Below are 17,644 nucleotides of genomic sequence, written 5' to 3' on the forward strand. Positions count from 1 at the left end.
ATCCAGCATGTCTAAGTTCAAGAGATCATCCTACAATTACCAAGGCCTTGATATATTTAGTAATATTAAGAGATTGTTGTTTTCCAGTGTTACAAGCAGGCATAATTGATTTATTCTTTCCTATTCATTTCAGCTCCCTAGGTGAAAGTACTAGTGGAGCTGGCTCACTAAACCCTACGAGTTGTAGATCTGCTGCATCGACGTCGTCCTCTTCGCATTGCTTGCAGCCAACAGATTCAAGTACTGTAGGTACACGCTCAGTCCCCACAAAGACTCATGGAAAAATCATGGATCAATAGTGATGCTAGGCACACAAAGGCATACTTACAAGGGGTCAACAGTTTCCTAGCTTTTGCATTTAGAAATTCAGCAGTAGGGGACAAGATACTATGCCCTTGCAGAAAGTGTGTTAACTCATTTTGGAGAGACTCAAGTGATATACGAGAGCACTTGATATGTGATGGGTTTCTAAAAGGGTACACAACTTGGAACTTACATGGGGAAGCTAGTTCCTCTTTTGTGAATACCGACAATGGTGATGGTGCTAATCTTGTGGAAGAGTCTAGTGAAGAGGATGACATATCTGCATTGCTTAGAGACCTAGCTTGTGGTTTAGATGATAGAGAGGATTTCGAAGACAATAGTTCTGTTGAGGTTCCTAAAGAACTAGTTGACCTCTAAAAGTTGGTAGAAGCCAATAGTCAAGAATTATTTCCTAATTGCAAGAAGTACAGTAAACTTGCGTTTCTTGATTAGGCTACTTCACATCAAGCTCCTTGGAGGATGGACTGACAAAAGTTTTGACCTTATACTAGATCTATTTAATGATGTCTTACCTGAGGGTTCAACACTACCCAAAAACTACTATGAAACTAAGAAATTGATTAAGTCCATAGGACTTGGGTACATTAGTATTCATGCCTATGACAATAATTGCATTCTATATTGGAAGGAATATGAAAAATCTGAATCATGTCCAAAGTGTGAGGTTTCACGTTGGAAATCAGGCTAGGAAGAGTCTAGATGGGAAACATGTGTACAAGGTTCCTAAGAAGGTTCTTCGGTACTTTCCGATAAAGAAAAGGCTCCAAAGATTGTTTCTATGTTCTAAAACAGCAAGTCTAACAAGATGGCATGATGAGGAGAGAACAAGAGATGATGTTCTTAGGCATCCTGCAGATTCTCCTCTATGGAAAGACTTTGATCTTAAACATCCTGAGTTTGCTAAGGATAGCAGAAATATACGTCTTGCATTTGCCACCGATGGTTTTAATCCTTATAGAACCCAAAGTATTAGCTATAGCATTTGGCCTGGTATATGTATTCCCTACAATTTTCCACCATCAATGTGCATGAAGCAATCAAATTTCATACTCTCTTTGCTAATTCCTGGAAAACATGCTCCTGGTAGTGATATGGATGTTTTTCTCTAGCCACTTGTGGATGATTTGTTAGATATGTTTGTTAAGGGGGTTAGAACTTATGATGCATCGAAGGGTGAGTACTTCCAATTACGGGCAGCAGTGTTGTGGACTATTACAGATTTCCTCGGGTCTAGGCTATGCATCTGGTTGTGTCACTGCTGGTGAAGCGGCATGTCCTGATTGCCACTCATATACTTGTTCACATAGACTTGGTAATGGCAGCAAGACTTGCTATATGGGTCATCGTAGGTTTTTGGATGAAAATCACCCATTTAGGTTTGATGTAGATAAGTTTGGTTTCAACTGAATTTAGGCAGGCACCTACTCCACTCTCTGGGGAGGAAGTGTTGGAGTGTACTAAAGATATTGTTACAGTTTTTGGCAAGGATCCATATGGAAAGAAAGCCACCAAGGAAGAAACGCAAGGAAGGGGAGCCATTAGTCATTTTTAAAAGGAGGTCTATTTGGTTTAAACTTCCCTATTGGAAAGAACTGATGCTGCGACATAATTTTGATGTCATGCACATAGGGAAAAATGTGTATGAGAACTTTGTTAATACATTCTTGGGTACCGATGGGAAATCTAAGGATAATCTGAATTCTCGCTTAGACCTTCAAACTTTAGGTATTAGAAGTGATCTCCACCCTGTTGATGTTGAAGACCAATTTTATTTACCACCTGCACCATATACAATGAGTCCTGATGAGAAAAAATTATTTTGTGAAGTACTGAAAGAGGGTAAAGTTTCCTGCTGGTTATGCATCTGATATACGTCACAATGTTCATGTCAATGAGAGAAAGGTGTTTGGCCTTAAGAGTCATGAATGCCACATCGTTCTACAACACTTACTACCGCTTGCTGTGAGGAAAGTATTGCCAGAAGTAGTTAGTGCTGCAGTGATTCGTGTTAGTCATTTCTTCAAGAAAATTTGTGCTTCTGTTTTCGCAAAAGTGATATGGATAGTCTAGAGGCTGAAATAGCTGAAACATTAAGCCTTCTAGAGACTATATTCCTGCCCTCCTTTTTTGACATTATGGTACATCTGATGGTCCATCTTCCTGCACAAGCAAGACTGGCTGGTCCAGTACATTTCCGTAGCATGTGGCCTGTTGAGAGGTAATTTCTGTGAGCGTATTGCAGCATACGTATAAAAAATACATACTATTTTACAACATAATGAGCCTATTATATTTGTATAGGTTTTTGATGAGATTGAAAGGTGATGTTCGTACAAAAAGCCATCCGGAGGGATCAATTATGGAGGGTTCTATGTTTTATGAGAGCCTTACACTATGTGGACACTATTTACACAGCCAAGCACTTAGAAATGTTGAAGAACTGCAAGCTGAAAAATTCCACAACCCCTTTCTTTGCTAGCATTGGTCGGGGTTTAGCTGGGAAGTGCACAGTGAGTTTAGACCACAAGACTTGGCTGCAAGCACATAGATATGTTTTGTTCAACTATGCAAATATAGGGCCTTACTTGGAGTAAGTAATCTGTTTCACTTCACACCATATGTTTAGATTCTCTTGCAATGGTAAGATGATAAAATTGACCTTTGCAGAAAGTATGCTCACTATCTATCTTCAATTGGTGTTCGAAACCAACGAGCTATCAACCGAATGCAGCACGAACAATTCCATGAGTGGTTTAGGTCACATGTAAGTAGGAAAGAGAACTTAACACATGTTATCTAAGTTGAACTTCTCATTTACCTTAATAATATTTCTTACTAATCATAGGTGGAAGAAATATGTGAGGAAGTACCAGATGAGATACAAATCTTAGCCAAGGCGCCAATTATGAGTGCACAAAAATATAGTAGCTACACAATAAATGGATTTGATTTTCACACTGAGTCCTATGATGTGGGTAGGTCTGTCCAAAATAGTGGCGTCGCTCTAGTTGCAGAGTCCACATGCTTTCAGAGGGGTGATAATGATAATGTCATAATAGGAAACAAGACTTATTATGGCATTATAAAGGAGATTGTTGAATTGAACTATAACCACAAAGGAAATGTTGTTCTGTTCAAGTGTGATTGGGTTGACAACCGTGTGCGGGGCAAATGGGTTAAAACTGATCAGTTCGGGGTCACCACTGTCAACTTTAAACATTTATTCAATACTAGTGAAAAAGTATCAGATGAGCCTTTCATACTAGCATCACAAGCCGTGCAAGTCTTCTATGTTCCTGAACATGCTGGTTCTGAGTGGGTTTCTGTTCATCAGTCCAAACCAAGAGACTTCTATGATATGGATAATTTGGAGAGTGAGCACCTAGTTAATGGCAATGGACTAGTTCTGCCACTGCCTGATCTAAATGCCAAGGTAACTGTGGATGTTATTAATGAGGTTGTCCCCACTATTAGGATAGACATAGATGGTATAATTGTTGAGCCTAAAAAGTAAGTGTTATTTATGCAGTACGTGATTGCCTCATTGAAAATTTTGTTCCCATTCAGTTTGTATTATTTCTTATATAAGGAAAAGATTGCTAATTCCTTTGTACCTTTTTAGGAGAAAAAATGTCAAGCGCAAGAGGAAGATGTAACGAAGATAATGGCATGACTGAGTTTGAGAGGCAGAAATGGGAACAAGTTGCAAGAAACCAGGAGAAGATGGATTTCCTTCGTCTTCGTAAGCTGAGCGCCGCACTCCAGCCTACCCAACCAAATAAAAGAACAAAGGTTAGCCTTGTACAATAGTGCTGGAACATTTCTAAACTAGAACAAATACTTATGGGCTGCTCGGAGTTGCTTCCTTACTATGTTAGGTTAACTTCTGCATAAAAAATTAATAATCTTTAGATGGCACTTGGATACTGCACTTTACTACTACCTCAAATACTGCACTTGGATTAAACTGATCTTTTTAAAATAAAGGATAGTGATTTCTAAACTAGTACAAATACTAATTGGCATTGTCATGTGCATTTTTATGTAGACAACTCATAACACAAGTGATGCAGCCATTGAACATCATAATTTGCGACCAAGACCACAAAGAAATAATGTTGAGACTGCAAATGAGCAGATTATTGATGATCCTGATTATGAAGTAGTCGGAGAGTTCTTATGTGACAATGAAGGTATTGTATTTCTGAAAATTTCTGAGAACATTTTTTGCAATTTCTGGCTACAATTTCTGAGAACATATGCTGATATTTTCTGAAAATACTCACATCTACGTTTTCATCTGTATAGATTTGCACAGTGGTACTCAAAAGAGGAATGGAAGGAAAATCACCACAATGAATGACATATTCTCAAGGACAGCTGACATGCGGTAAAGAACTCGAACTAAATTATCTCTTTACATGTCGTAATCTGCACATACATTTCTCTGGTAGCAGCCAATGAATATTATTGTTCTGATTCTTGTGTAGAGTTCGACACCTGAAAGACCTATCGACGAGGCACATGATGCTCTTCGGCGTGAAGACTATGATAATTATGTAGAGGATGAAGACTATGATGACTATGGTGAGGAGGATGAGAACTTGCTCCCCCGTAGGCATGCTGCAGCCCGATCAGCTATGAACATTACAACAGCAACAAATGTTCGCCCTTGCTTTGCAAATGATACACATGTAATCTTCCTATGCCCTTGCAAAGTATTTGTTTGTGATTTTAAAAATGTTTCCTGCATTACAATTCTGATGAGTGCATCATTTATTTTAGGTTGAAATGGAAGAGACCTTGCCCCCCTCTAGGCCTGCTGTTGGCCGATCAGCTATGAACATGACTACTGTACCAACAAGTGATATCCACCCTTACTTTGCAAATGATACACATGTAATTTTGCCTTTCTGCTGCAATGTTTGTCTTTGTGATTTCAAAAATGTTCCATGCTTTATAGGTCTCATGAGTGCATCATTTATTTCAGGTTGAAATGGAAGAGAGCTTGCTGCCCCTAGGCCTGTTGTAGCCCGTTCAGTTATTAACATGACTACTACACCAACAAATGATATCCCTCCTCGCTTTACAAATGATACACATGTAATCTTGCAATGCTGCAGCAATGTTTCTCTGTGATTTTAAATAGTTCTCATGAGTGTATCTTTACTTCAGGCTGAAACTGATGAGAGCTTGCTCCCCCATAGACATGATGCAGCCCATTCACCTATAAACAAGACAACTACAGCAACAAATGATGGCCCTCGCTTTCATGATAACCTTGTAATCTTCCTGTCTTCGTACATTCTTTTGTGGTTTCATATACGTTCCTTGCTTTAAAATTCTTATGGGCGCATCATTTATTTCAGGTTGGAAAGGATGTGATATTATTTGCTATATTGAGATCTGAGTTAGCTGTGGCTAGGGGAACAGTCATCTCAACTAATCCAAACACCATGGTAGGAGGCCAGCCTCTTGGGAATGAATATTGTGAAGTAGTTGTCAATGTTGTGATGAGAAGGGATGCTATGCTGCCTCGGACTTATGGCGAGATGCAGACTATGGCTAGTGCTCTCAAGATGAGCATTGCATGGCCATACAATAAAGTAATAAATTAGACTTGACATAATTTTCATTTTGTTTTGATCTATGATGCATGACCAATGTCCTAATTAAACATATCTGTGATAGATAAAGGAATGCAAGAAGGAATGCAAGAAGGCATCTAGTACACCTCTCAAGGGCACTGCAGGTATGTCCCTAAATTAGAGGCTGACAAAGTGAATAGAGGCTACAAGTGAATAGAAAATAACAGCTCAATTACATATGCAAGTACAAGCTAGTAGTACTGCTGGGTGGTGAGCAGATTTTAGTTAGTGCATGAGATCGTCTTACATTGATGGACAGAGTACTAGAGTAATAACCAACTGGTTGCCTGTGGCAAATAGAATAAGGAATTTAAATGTCGCCAGTAGCTAGCAATAATTATAATGGGTCACTTGGCGCTGTCATTTAAAATTATTATATGAACTTGACAATTAGTTCAAATTTTATTTTTAGTTCAAATCTGCAATGTCAATTTGATTAACTAAATGGTTCGGACACTTTATAGCTGTACATTTTTCATGTGAGGGTGAGTTGCAGCTTCTGGGGTTTCAGAGTGCAGTAAAGCCTCTTTACCTGTGCCTACCCAACTACCCACATATAACCCACCAGAATCCTATCCGTCCCAGGTCTGCAGCGAATCAGGCAGAGTAAAGCTAGAATTAAAGGTGCCCCTCAGTTAGTCTTCAAAGGATTACTACCTATTTAGAGCACAATGGTAGAGAGAGATTTTGTTCCAACAAAAGCATGGGTAGGCAGCATTAGTTGGTGCCATGTGAATGCTTAGATGCAATATTTTGCCGATAATCAAGTGCTTATTGACTTCTATAGGTGATTGGAACGGTGTTCTAATATTGAGTATTCCTTTTCATCAAGTTGCAATCCTGTAAATTTGGAATCAATCCTAAGCCTTGTTGTGGGAACTAAAGAACTAGTCTATATGAATTATGAAATAGCAGTCGAGGTGTGTTGCTTTCTTATGAAGATGTTACCTTTTTGCCCAATCAGAATATTATCAATGCTTATAAGCAAGTAGTGAGAGGATTTCTGGAAGATGGTATTTAGAATGATTTCGCTTAGGGATCCTTGGCTTCACTTTCTGGCTATACAGGGCGTCACACTGTATGTGTTGTGAATTTCTTGTTTTGCCTCATGAACACTAGGAAACAAATGATTGGTGATAAGTGACAATCAGGAATCACTTATAGAAATGTTTAGTGCTCCTGGGGTTCCTTAGGAATATTTGTATTGTCCTAGGGTGATAGGTGTATGGAGTATGTATGGTAGCATGTGTTTTTTTTGTTTCTCTCTAGTTTAATAGTACTGGTGAAGCACCTAGTGGCACATTTTGAGGAATCCATCTTCAGTTCCAACCACAAACAACCTTAACAAAGGAAGCACAACAATAGTTGAAAGGACAGATAGGTTTTTGTGTTTCACCCCTCTGTCAGCCGAATACAAGTTCTGAAGTGCAAGCTGCTGATGTCCAATCTGCTTAAAAATAAATGGAAATCACTTTCATGAGAGCCAATTAGATTTCCATCTCATATAGTTTATAAAAATTGCTAAATGGGAGCTACACTACTGCTGGAACATGGAAGCAGTAAATTCTTTCAAGATTGAACAATGTTGCCTATTACGAAAAGGAAAGTCTTACTTCACTTGCTGGTCTCGATAGGGAAGTTAGTGCAATTTTGTTCCTTGAAATTGATACCACGTCCTGACCCCACACAGAGAATTTGGAAATGCCAGTCTGAATGACTTCTGGAAATGTTTGACTGTGTTGCCAGAATCCTATCACATTTTCCCACAAAAAAAATATGAACATGCAAGCTGATGTTTGTTCTGGGCTTGGTTACTCTCTGGTGCACCTCGTCGACTACCCAATCACCACCTTTGTCTCCCTTTGGAGTAAGGTAGATGGGCCCTTCTATGCCAAACCTGATTAGAGAAATACTATGAAACCATTTGCCTTGATTTTTACTATCCTAGCTTCAGTGTCAGTTAGCCTGCACGGTAAAGAGTAGAAAACAATGTACACAATCCTTAAGGCTTGAACAGACTTGATGTCGTTACTTTTTGCCACCATCCTTGTCACATTTCAATATTATCTACTTCTAACCTACCACACACTTATGTCATCTACAATCAAGATATGTACCTTGTCTTGAAATATATGTGGGTGTGAAGTTCCACTGATGCTCTGCTTACCATCTGGGCATTTTGATGTCTGTAATTTAGGTCTGGCACAATAATAGTATCACTAAAAAATAGTGACACTTATAAAATAAAATTCTCAAGTACTGAATTTCATTTCTCATTTCTTACTGCCATAGACCATACTCAATGTAGCCTAATTACATGGTTGTTATATTTTTCAGGAAGTGTTGGGCAGTCTTTGGCTTGAGTTTCTAGAAAATGGTTCTGCAGATAACGTGGTGGAGGCTCTAGTGTTGGCAAGCCATTGCTTTTGGTTTTTGAGTTCCTAGAAATAATTGTATAAAGGCAGAAACAAATGTAGCTTTAGTGTTGCTTTTGGCTCTAGTGTTGCTTTTGGCGAGCCGTAATTGATGGGGGAAGTTTCTATCAGGATATGAAGGCAGAAACAAATGTAGCTTTGAACCTGAGAGCTGCAGGTGCAGATGGATCACTATTTGGAGCATCAGGTGTCTGACATCGAACTCTCTTGTTATTTGACGCTTCTGTTTAGTACAGTCACTTGTTTTTTTCACAACTAAAGCCCTTCTGAATGTAGAATTCAAAATAAAAATATAACCTTGGGATATTCTTCAGTCTACATGTCTAATGGAGATTTTAAGGGCTGCACTATTTTTTTCTCGAACAACGCAAGGGCTGCAATGTTATGTTTGTAACATACTTTTCCATCTTTGTTTTCATGCTTGGCAGGCTCTAATCAGGCGGGGAACAATTTGACCTTGAAAGGGTGGCCTCTTACAGTTAGGTCTTCACCTTTTCTAGGCTTCCAGTCACTTGCATTCTAAGTTATAATTGGAAGCAAGTTTGTCTGTTACACATTCTTGTGCTCTTATGACACGTGTCCTTTTGATCATAACTATTCAGGGTTTAGAACATCTTCGATCTGGATGATGTACTTGCAAGATTGTATGTTATATATGTATTGATCTCCATGTGATGTATGCGTTTTTATATCTTTTTGTGATGGACCTTAAGCTTGAATCTGGGTATGATATGTGCTACATATTTTCTCATTGTATTTTTTTTATATATTTATATTGTCTTGTAAGACAATTTGTCGCTATAAATTCAAGGACTGTTGGACGATCTGTCGGTATATGTCTTGTAACAGAGCATCTGTCGCCAAAAAGTAGCAATGGATTGTCTGTCGCTAAAAAAATTCAGGCCAACGGACTGTCTGACGCTAAAAGTACTGTCTGACGCTAAAGATTTTTAGCGATAGGACTTACAGCGTCTGCAGAAGTCTGACGCTATAACTTTTTAGCGTCAGATTGTCTGTCGCTGTAGCCGCTTTTAGCGTCAGACCGTTCATCGCTAATCTTGGTGTTGTGGTGTAGTGATTGTCTTCGGCTGACACTGATAACAATGGTGTTCAATTGGGTTTCTAGATGTGAGAGCAAGAACGAAAAATGGAGCATGCATATGTGTCCTTGAGTTTCTTCAAAAAGATAGCAATATCATAGGGAATGTAAATAATGTTCTTGAATATCACCAAATGTTGTACCGAATACAAAATTTGACTCAAGATTATCGGATTTCTATAGGAGTCAATCTAAATACAAAGAGAAACTTTGGCTAGTAGACTGTTGCACCACAAACTTTATACATAGGGAAGCAAAATATTCCTAAACTCTTACAGAGAGATAAGGAAATATTTTGATAATAGTTGGACGCGATGTCATGATGGTTAGCTTTGGTCGTGCTACTATCATATTGTCTACTAGTACTCAAGAATCCACTATTGAATTATGAATTCATAATGTACCCAATTCAATAGAGATATATTTGCCAAAAATGGTTTTCATACCGAAACCCAACATGACAACCAAAGGGAGTATTCCCATTTAACAACGGATATTACAAATCAAGTACTTAAACGAAACACTGTCAATTGGACCAAACTCAACATACATAACATGTATCAAATGTTGCATACAAAATAATTCTCTCGATGCAATCAAGACTTGGCACAACTACCTCAGACATTCAACCTTACAGATGACATGATAATTATTATCAATTCTATTGGACACAAATTCTCTAGATCCATAGATTTTATGTCCATCTTAAGTGCCACAATGGAGTTTAATTTTAGGCCCTTTTGCTTTCAAATTCTAAATGCAGGTCAATGAATTTTACTTAGCAATTTTTATGGATCATCTAGTACTGCATCTACGAAATATAGTCTCATGTGTGTCTCGAAGTCATAAGAAACACAATTCTACCAAACTCATGGCTCAAAATCTTTCATTTAAAGCAAATTATCCAAGACACGGGACGTGGAATTGTTTGGTTTCTAGGAAATACAATATTGAGTACCTTATTTTCATACCAATAATGATCTGATTGAATCTCTTATTAAGAACCAAATTAATAGCATGACCTACCAAAACATAATTAAAATTTACCATCATTTAGTTGGTGTCATGCAGCTTTACATAGTGCAACCATTAATCCATATTCATCAAGTTGCACTAATATAGCTCCCTCTGTTGCAATTAGGGGTTGTTTAGATTGTGCTCTGGCCTAGGGGATCTCGCCTAGGCAGGTGCATCCAGCCCTAGGTGCTTGAAAGCAAACACCTGGGAGCTATGCCTAGCCTATGCAAGATTCCTAGGTCAGGAACCAAACAACCCCTTGGTACGTAATACTTTGACGCTTTGAGTGTGTTTTCACATACCGATATCACCAACCCATCATACATCAATGGGCATCGGGAATCCTAATGAGGTATCATTATCCATCATTCATAGAATACTTTGGATCTCTACAAGGGATTTATACACTACCCATATGTTGATCATAATTTGAGGATAATTCCAGGCACCGGGGAAGATTCATACAACACATAGAATGCCAGGAATCTGAAGAGAATGTCACATATTGATATTCAATCCTCATATCCACATACTAAAAGATCTGAATTAAATCATTCAGGACATCTTATATTTGCATCATATTGCAAATAATATACCATAAGCATTTACTTGTATAGGTGTCACCAAATCCGGTTTCCACTATTAATGAGCCAAAAAAATAGAGATACACTTAAGTTAAAATCATGAAAAGTGACATGCTATTAACATTTTTGAGTTAGAAGCTTGCATAAAGTTTATTCCTTATACATATACTTATGCTTGTGGGAAAATATTTTATAGAAAAATTATATTGACTAAGTTGCCGTGAAGTGTTATACAGTTCTGGCTTAGAAATCCTACCTTTCCTATTCAAAGTGAGTGGAGGGTTTTTTTTGTAATAATGTTATAAAACCATAGTTTTACACACTCCTCAATGGTGAGAACATTCCTACCAATGCCATATATGATGATCATATATGCTTTAAACCTTCCACATATGTTACTTGCTATTGTATTGAATTTGGTTAAACCTTGTTGACCCTTGTTGAGAAATTTATCATGCTCTCAAGATCAAGATCACGTACACGCCATGTATACATGTTGCTTCTACATTGGAGTACGCAAAAACATGCCTTCCATTTTCACTAAATAAATGCTCTATGTTCTAAAAGTGTGACCTCTCTTAGGAGTATATTCATACCATGTTCCACACACATGCATATTTTGATCTAAGAGTATGACATTATGTTCTAAAAGTGTGACCTCTCTTAGGAGTATATTCATACCATGTTCCACACACATGCATATTTTGATATAAGAGTATGACATTTTTCTCCTTGGATACTTGTTTTGACTTTACAATATATGCAATGCAAGTATGTAATCATGTTTATGCCTACCCGAGCTCCACATAGGCCTTATAAAAGTAGGAAGAAAAAGAAGACAATACAATGTTATGCCTTGGTAAGGAATCATACACCACTGAGTGATCTGAGAGCACTATTTGAGGACTATAAGCGAATTATGCTTTAATTTGTGAAAACTTTTCAAAACTCCAAGTTGCTAAGATATAAAAATGGGAAGATGACTTTGCTTCGAGAACTGTTTCACTTTTCAACCACGGAAGGATACACTACAAGGAGTATGTTGATATATGATGTTATCAGTTGGTCATAGACACCTGAAAAATCGTCATAGTTAACTATCTATGATGGTCCCAGAAATGGTCATAAAATCCCTGTCATAATCCTTTGGAGCGAAAAAAACCTGTCAGAGACTCGCTAGAACGGTGACATCTGTAATCGTCATTGAAGTTGTTCAACAGGTTTATATGGATCGACTATAGCGTGTAATTACGAAATGGAATGTCATGGACATGTTCCTGTAATGGTCATTGAATAGCTGTTCGACAGGTTTATAAAGAACGACTACAGCGTGCAGTGACGAAATGGAACGTCATGGACATGTTCCACGTCAGCACTTCCATATCAGCTTGGTCAGGTGGATGCTGACGTGGCTGGCCAAACCACGTTATCATTTTTTTCGATATTTATGTTGGGCTCATTCGGACCATTATTTATTACAGCCCAATTGATTAAATAGAGAAAATAACATGCAGCCCAATATAGATAAAACACCGATGCAGCTCATTTAACATCATATTAAAGCCCATGTCAATATATTAAATTAACATATCAAATATATAATTACACATCGTCACATTCCACTAATGACCAAAACTATAGCAACAACAGTAAGATATACACTATATCTAAATACATAATAAAAATAATATATCTAGAAAAGGTAAAATCATATTCTCCAAAAAGAAAAGGCAAAATCTTATAATTTTGACCTGAGTGAGTAATAAACATAACTTGAATATAGAGGGAAATGGCACAAATAATTTCATTCTTTTCAACCGTTACAAGAAAAGTATTTATAAGAGAAAAACAGGCACCGCGACACATTTAATCCTGACTTTGGTTATTTATGAATGAATGAATCGATGATTGTGCGCGGGCAGGGCAGAGCCGGGCGGCGCCTTGCAGCAAATCACGTACTCCTATGGGTGTGTTTGGTTGGGTGGTCAACCCCTAGCCTGGCTCCCTGGAGCCAATTTAGACCTGTTTGGTTGTCTGGAAATGGGCTGAGACCTGGCTAGGGCTGGCCATCCGTACCCCTGAAACCTGGCTAGCATCGAACGACCAAATCGATCGTTTTTCTCGGGCCAGGCCCGAGCCAGCCCCGTCGGTCATTCTCGTCACCGCCCCGCCCCTCACCGCGTGCTCCACCTCGTCCTCCTCCTGGTCCGGAGCAGACCCCGCCCCGCCCCGGCTCCTCCCGGCCACCACCGGCTCCTCCTCCCTACGCGGAGATCCCCTCTCCTCCTCTTTCCCGGTAGTGGCAAGTGCACCTCCTCCTCCCGGTGGTAGGTCCAGATCTAGTGGTGCCTTCACCGCTCGAGAGGGTCAAGTGCAGGCGGCTGCTCGGTCGGCCGATGGTTTCGGACGCGGTGCAGGCGGGCGTGGTCGTGGCGTGCTCTTCGTCCCCATGGGGCTGGCCGGCTGGCACCTCAGCCGCAACAAGGTGCTCTTCTTCTCTGGCGCGCTCTTCATCTCGCTTGCCGTCGGGGTCCGACGCCGCTAGCGCCGGTGACGACGGCTCGAGAGGCGGAAAAGCGCGGGCATGGTCGTGGCCGCCCTCGCTGGCGTCCGCCTGCGGGTTCGCGCGGCTGTCATGCGATGACGCATCGCTGCTGCTCAACGGCTCATGGGTGATGGTGGCCGGGGACTCGCAGGCACGCCTGCTTGTGCTCGCGCTTCTCCGCCTCCTACTCGACGCGGCCGCGGCGGCACCCGCCGTGCCGGAGCTCTTCCGCTGCCACAGTCCTTCTTCCTTCCCCTGTACACTGGTCGTTGTCGAGATGAACAAAGCGAAGGGGGTAAGGTCACCATTGTAGAGAAGAGGTAACAGTACCAACTAATCCAGACAACCAAACAAAAACTAACTTAGCCAGATCAGACTTAGTTAGCACGTGACAACCAAACACTGGTAGGGTGTCTTGACTTGAACGGACTAACTCAAACCTAACTTATTTTTCTACCTAGAGCCACGCAGCCAATCACACCTGTATGTCCACGCAGCGGCTAGCGGGTGCGCTACGGCCTGCGGGTGGGCACATTTAGGCCCCGTTTAGTTTCAAGCCAAAAACCAAAAATTTTTAAGATTTTCCGTCACATCAAATCTTGCGGCACATGCATAGAGTATTAAATGTAGACGGAAAAAAACTAATTACACAGTTAGCCGAGAAATCGTGAGACGAATCTTTTAAGCCTAAATAGTTCATAATTGGACAATTTTTACCAAATAAAAACGAAAGTGCTACAGTAGCTAAAAGCCAAAAATTTTCGGAACTAAACGGGGGCCTTAGCAGTGTCTTTTCCCTCTCGGACAGGACAATACGTAGAGTGCAGCGGCGTCTGCGCTGTGCCTGCGTCGCGTGCCCGGAGCTACCGTGCAGCCTTTGAACCGGGCTGGCCGCGACACGCGCTACAGGACAGGTCCGTTCCGGACAAGCACGCGGCTGCAGCAGCGCACGGCTTTCCATAGGAGTAGCATGCATCAGTGCCGCTAGGAGTAATGCGTTGCCATGCACCCGTGTTTGTCTTCTTCCTTCTCTACCTGCGTCGCCACCAGCCCACGACCCACCACCATGAGTCGTTGGGCCGGCGAGAAGGGGGTCACGAGCCTAACACAGAAATGGGGAAAAAATCTACAAGCTATGTTTGAACCGAATCCATCTCAAGCCTGGTGCTACTGCCGTTGAACAAAAGCAGCAGCACACGGGCAAGAATAGCAACTAGCAAGACATTCAGTTTCTCAAGAATAGCTGAACAAAAGCTACTGCCGCTGAATCCATCTCAAGAGAGTTTCACAAGACATTCAGTTTCACTCGGATAAAGTACTATGGGTGTCTCCTAATACATACATAAAGTGCAGAATGCAGGTAAAGTGCAGGTTCAGATCACAGATATCACAGATTAGATACAGATAAAAAAGCTTAGTGCCTCCATCATGGCCAGATACAAGATCATGCCCAGAAATTCACGGATAGGACCTGAAATTCACACACAATTTAGAACCTGCTGGTAAGACCTGAAATTCATACACAATCTAGAACCTGTGCATATCAAAATGACCATAGACCTTTATGTTACTGTGCATTTCAGTTTCACATTTTTGTTATGTCTCTGTCTTTCAGGTCGTCATAATGCTTCCCATCAGGTGCTCCATTGCTGAAAACCATCAGACCTTATGTTACTATCTACACTGCTAGATGTCACAGGTCAAGTCATTTGCAAGACCTACATCACCTCTACTTCTATTTCATTAGGAAAAAAACAGCTGGCTGAACAATGCCTTCTGGAGTCTATCTCTCTTCGAGGTCTTCAAGCCTGTGCTGCTCAATTTCTACACAGAGAGCAAAGGTTCGTGAGCTGCATCTGCATGTGACAGGGAAACTCTGTCTGTAGTGACATCCAGCATGTATGAAACAACTAGTTGCAAGCATTTGATCACAAAAAAAAAAGCTGCTTGCAAGCATTTGTCTACACTGAATGACTGAAATCAACTACTTGCATGCATCAATTTCTACATCTCTACACATCGAAATCAACTGCTTACTATGGATTTGGGGCTTGTTGGTTTCCATGTTGAGATGGAAAATTTGGGGGCGCGGCGGCACAGTCAAAGTTGGTGGCGCAGGTGAAGAAAGTGGAGGCAACACAGGTGAGGAAGTCGCCGGAGCAAGTGAGGACGTTGGAGGCAGCGTTGGGAAGGAAATCGGCGGCGGCGACGACAACAGTGACAAGGAAGTCGAAGGCGGCGGCGACGTAAGCCTGGACGCCGTCTTGCCGCTGTGCGCTGGCTGCCCCCGCGTCCTTTTCCTCCTCTGCCGGAGCCGCGCCGCCCTGTGCTCTCCACCGGCGCCGGATGATCGGTTTCCATGGGCGCACCACGAAGAGGAGATGGCCGGAGCTGGATCTCCACCGGCTTGCTCGGCTCTGCTCCACGGGAGGGGAAAGAGAGAGTAAGCAAAAGAATGGCACGAGGAGGCGGGAAGAATGGGATGGAGGCGCGTCTCTTCATAGCCAGAGCACGGGATCGATGAAACGAAACAAAGGGTCTGTTTGGTAACGTGGCCCTGCCCGGCATGGCCGGCTGACCAGGCTGAGGCCAGCCCGAGCCCGACTCCTTAGCTGCAACCTGTCGTGTTTGATTCGTTGTACCAGAATGAGCCAGGTTGAATAGAGATTGTGTTTGTTTCGTGGTACAAATGAGTACAATTACCTTGCACCATAGTGTGGTGATGTTACCACCCCTCTCTCCATTGCTGGCATTCTATCGAGCACTTGGTGGGCGGCGATGGTGGCGACGTGCGCACGGCTGCGACGCGCCGCGGAGCTCGTCTGGGCAGCAGTCGTTGAGGTCGACGAGGCATCCCGTGTTGGGGCAGTCGGCCGCGACGGCCCTGGACAACGATGGTGGCAGCACGGCACTCAACCTTGTCGGAGCTCGACGCGGCGGCACCTGCGAGGTTGCGGCCTCGTCTTCTTGCTCGTCGGTCGCTGCACGTGCGCTGACAAACGAAGCTCAGCTCGTCTCCTGGGCTGCTCCGCCAGCGCGCGGAGCTCAGCTCGACGCGACGCGGTGGCGGCCGCCAGCGGAGCCCAGCCAGCCATCGCCTGTTTCTTCGGTGCGGTGAAGGGCGGCGCAGTTCTGCACGAGGACGGAGGGAGCCGTGGAGAGGAAAGGCGGCGGTGACGGGAGCTAGCACGAGTCGCTTGCCGTGTGCTCCGTCTCGCTCCGCCGAGCCGGGCCGCCAAGAAACGAACCCCCTGGTCGTTTCCTGAAGCCAGGCTGCAGGCTGCTTTGAGCAGCGTGCGAGCTAGGCCAGGAAGCGGGCCACGGACGGCAAACACGGGCCGATGCAGCTGGGGAGCGCGAGCCACCGTCTGGGCCAGGGTCGCAAACGCGCCCAAAGTGCCTCAGTGCGGGTGTCATCCCGTTTCCAACAGCTTGGAATCGGCGCTCGCTTGTTTCATAATTTCTTTCTCTCTCTTCGTTAATACAAGGCAAAAACTCTATTTTTTTTTATGTGTCACCTTATTTAGTGTCCATGAAATCTTCATTGAGATTGGTCTAGGCCTTGTTTAGATTGTAAGTTTTTTCACTCTCTCTCCATCATATCAAATCTTTGGACATATGCATGGAGTATTAAATGTAGATAAAAAAATAATTAATCATACAGTTTGGTTGTAAATTACGAGACGAATCTTTTGAGCCTAGTTAGGCCATGATTGGACAATAATTGTCAAATACAAACGAAAGTGCTACAGTGCCGAATACTAATTCTTAAACTCAATCTAAACAAGGCCCTAATAGAAGACCCACTCTGCTTCTGCTGAGTATCTTGTATCTTTTCTCTCGTTTGGACCCATGAATCACTTTCGCGCGTCTCCCCTCCCATGAATGATTTTGTATCGAAGTTTTACTGTTTATGTACGGCATTTTCACTTGTGGATGTGTATGAAGTCACATATGACCTGCATATAGCTTATTAGTTCGTTTCTTTTAAA

General features: G+C 42.0%; 1 long non-coding RNA gene and 1 pseudogene across 1 annotated transcript; both read left to right on the forward strand.

The window, feature by feature from the left end:
- The first annotated feature begins 276 nt into the window (after window positions 1-276).
- On the forward strand, window positions 277-1,876 carry LOC136479895 (uncharacterized; annotated as a pseudogene).
- Window positions 1,877-8,515: 6,639 nt separating this feature from the next.
- LOC136479047 (uncharacterized) lies at window positions 8,516-9,032 on the forward strand. Its single transcript, XR_010764589.1, has 3 exons — window positions 8,516-8,594; window positions 8,836-8,885; window positions 9,010-9,032. It is a non-coding gene; the product is annotated as an uncharacterized lncRNA (long non-coding RNA).
- The last annotated feature ends 8,612 nt before the right edge of the window (window positions 9,033-17,644 follow it).

The sequence above is a fragment of the Miscanthus floridulus genome, chromosome 9 (assembly GCF_019320115.1).
Source record: "Miscanthus floridulus cultivar M001 chromosome 9, ASM1932011v1, whole genome shotgun sequence".
NCBI lineage: Eukaryota > Viridiplantae > Streptophyta > Magnoliopsida > Poales > Poaceae > Miscanthus > Miscanthus floridulus.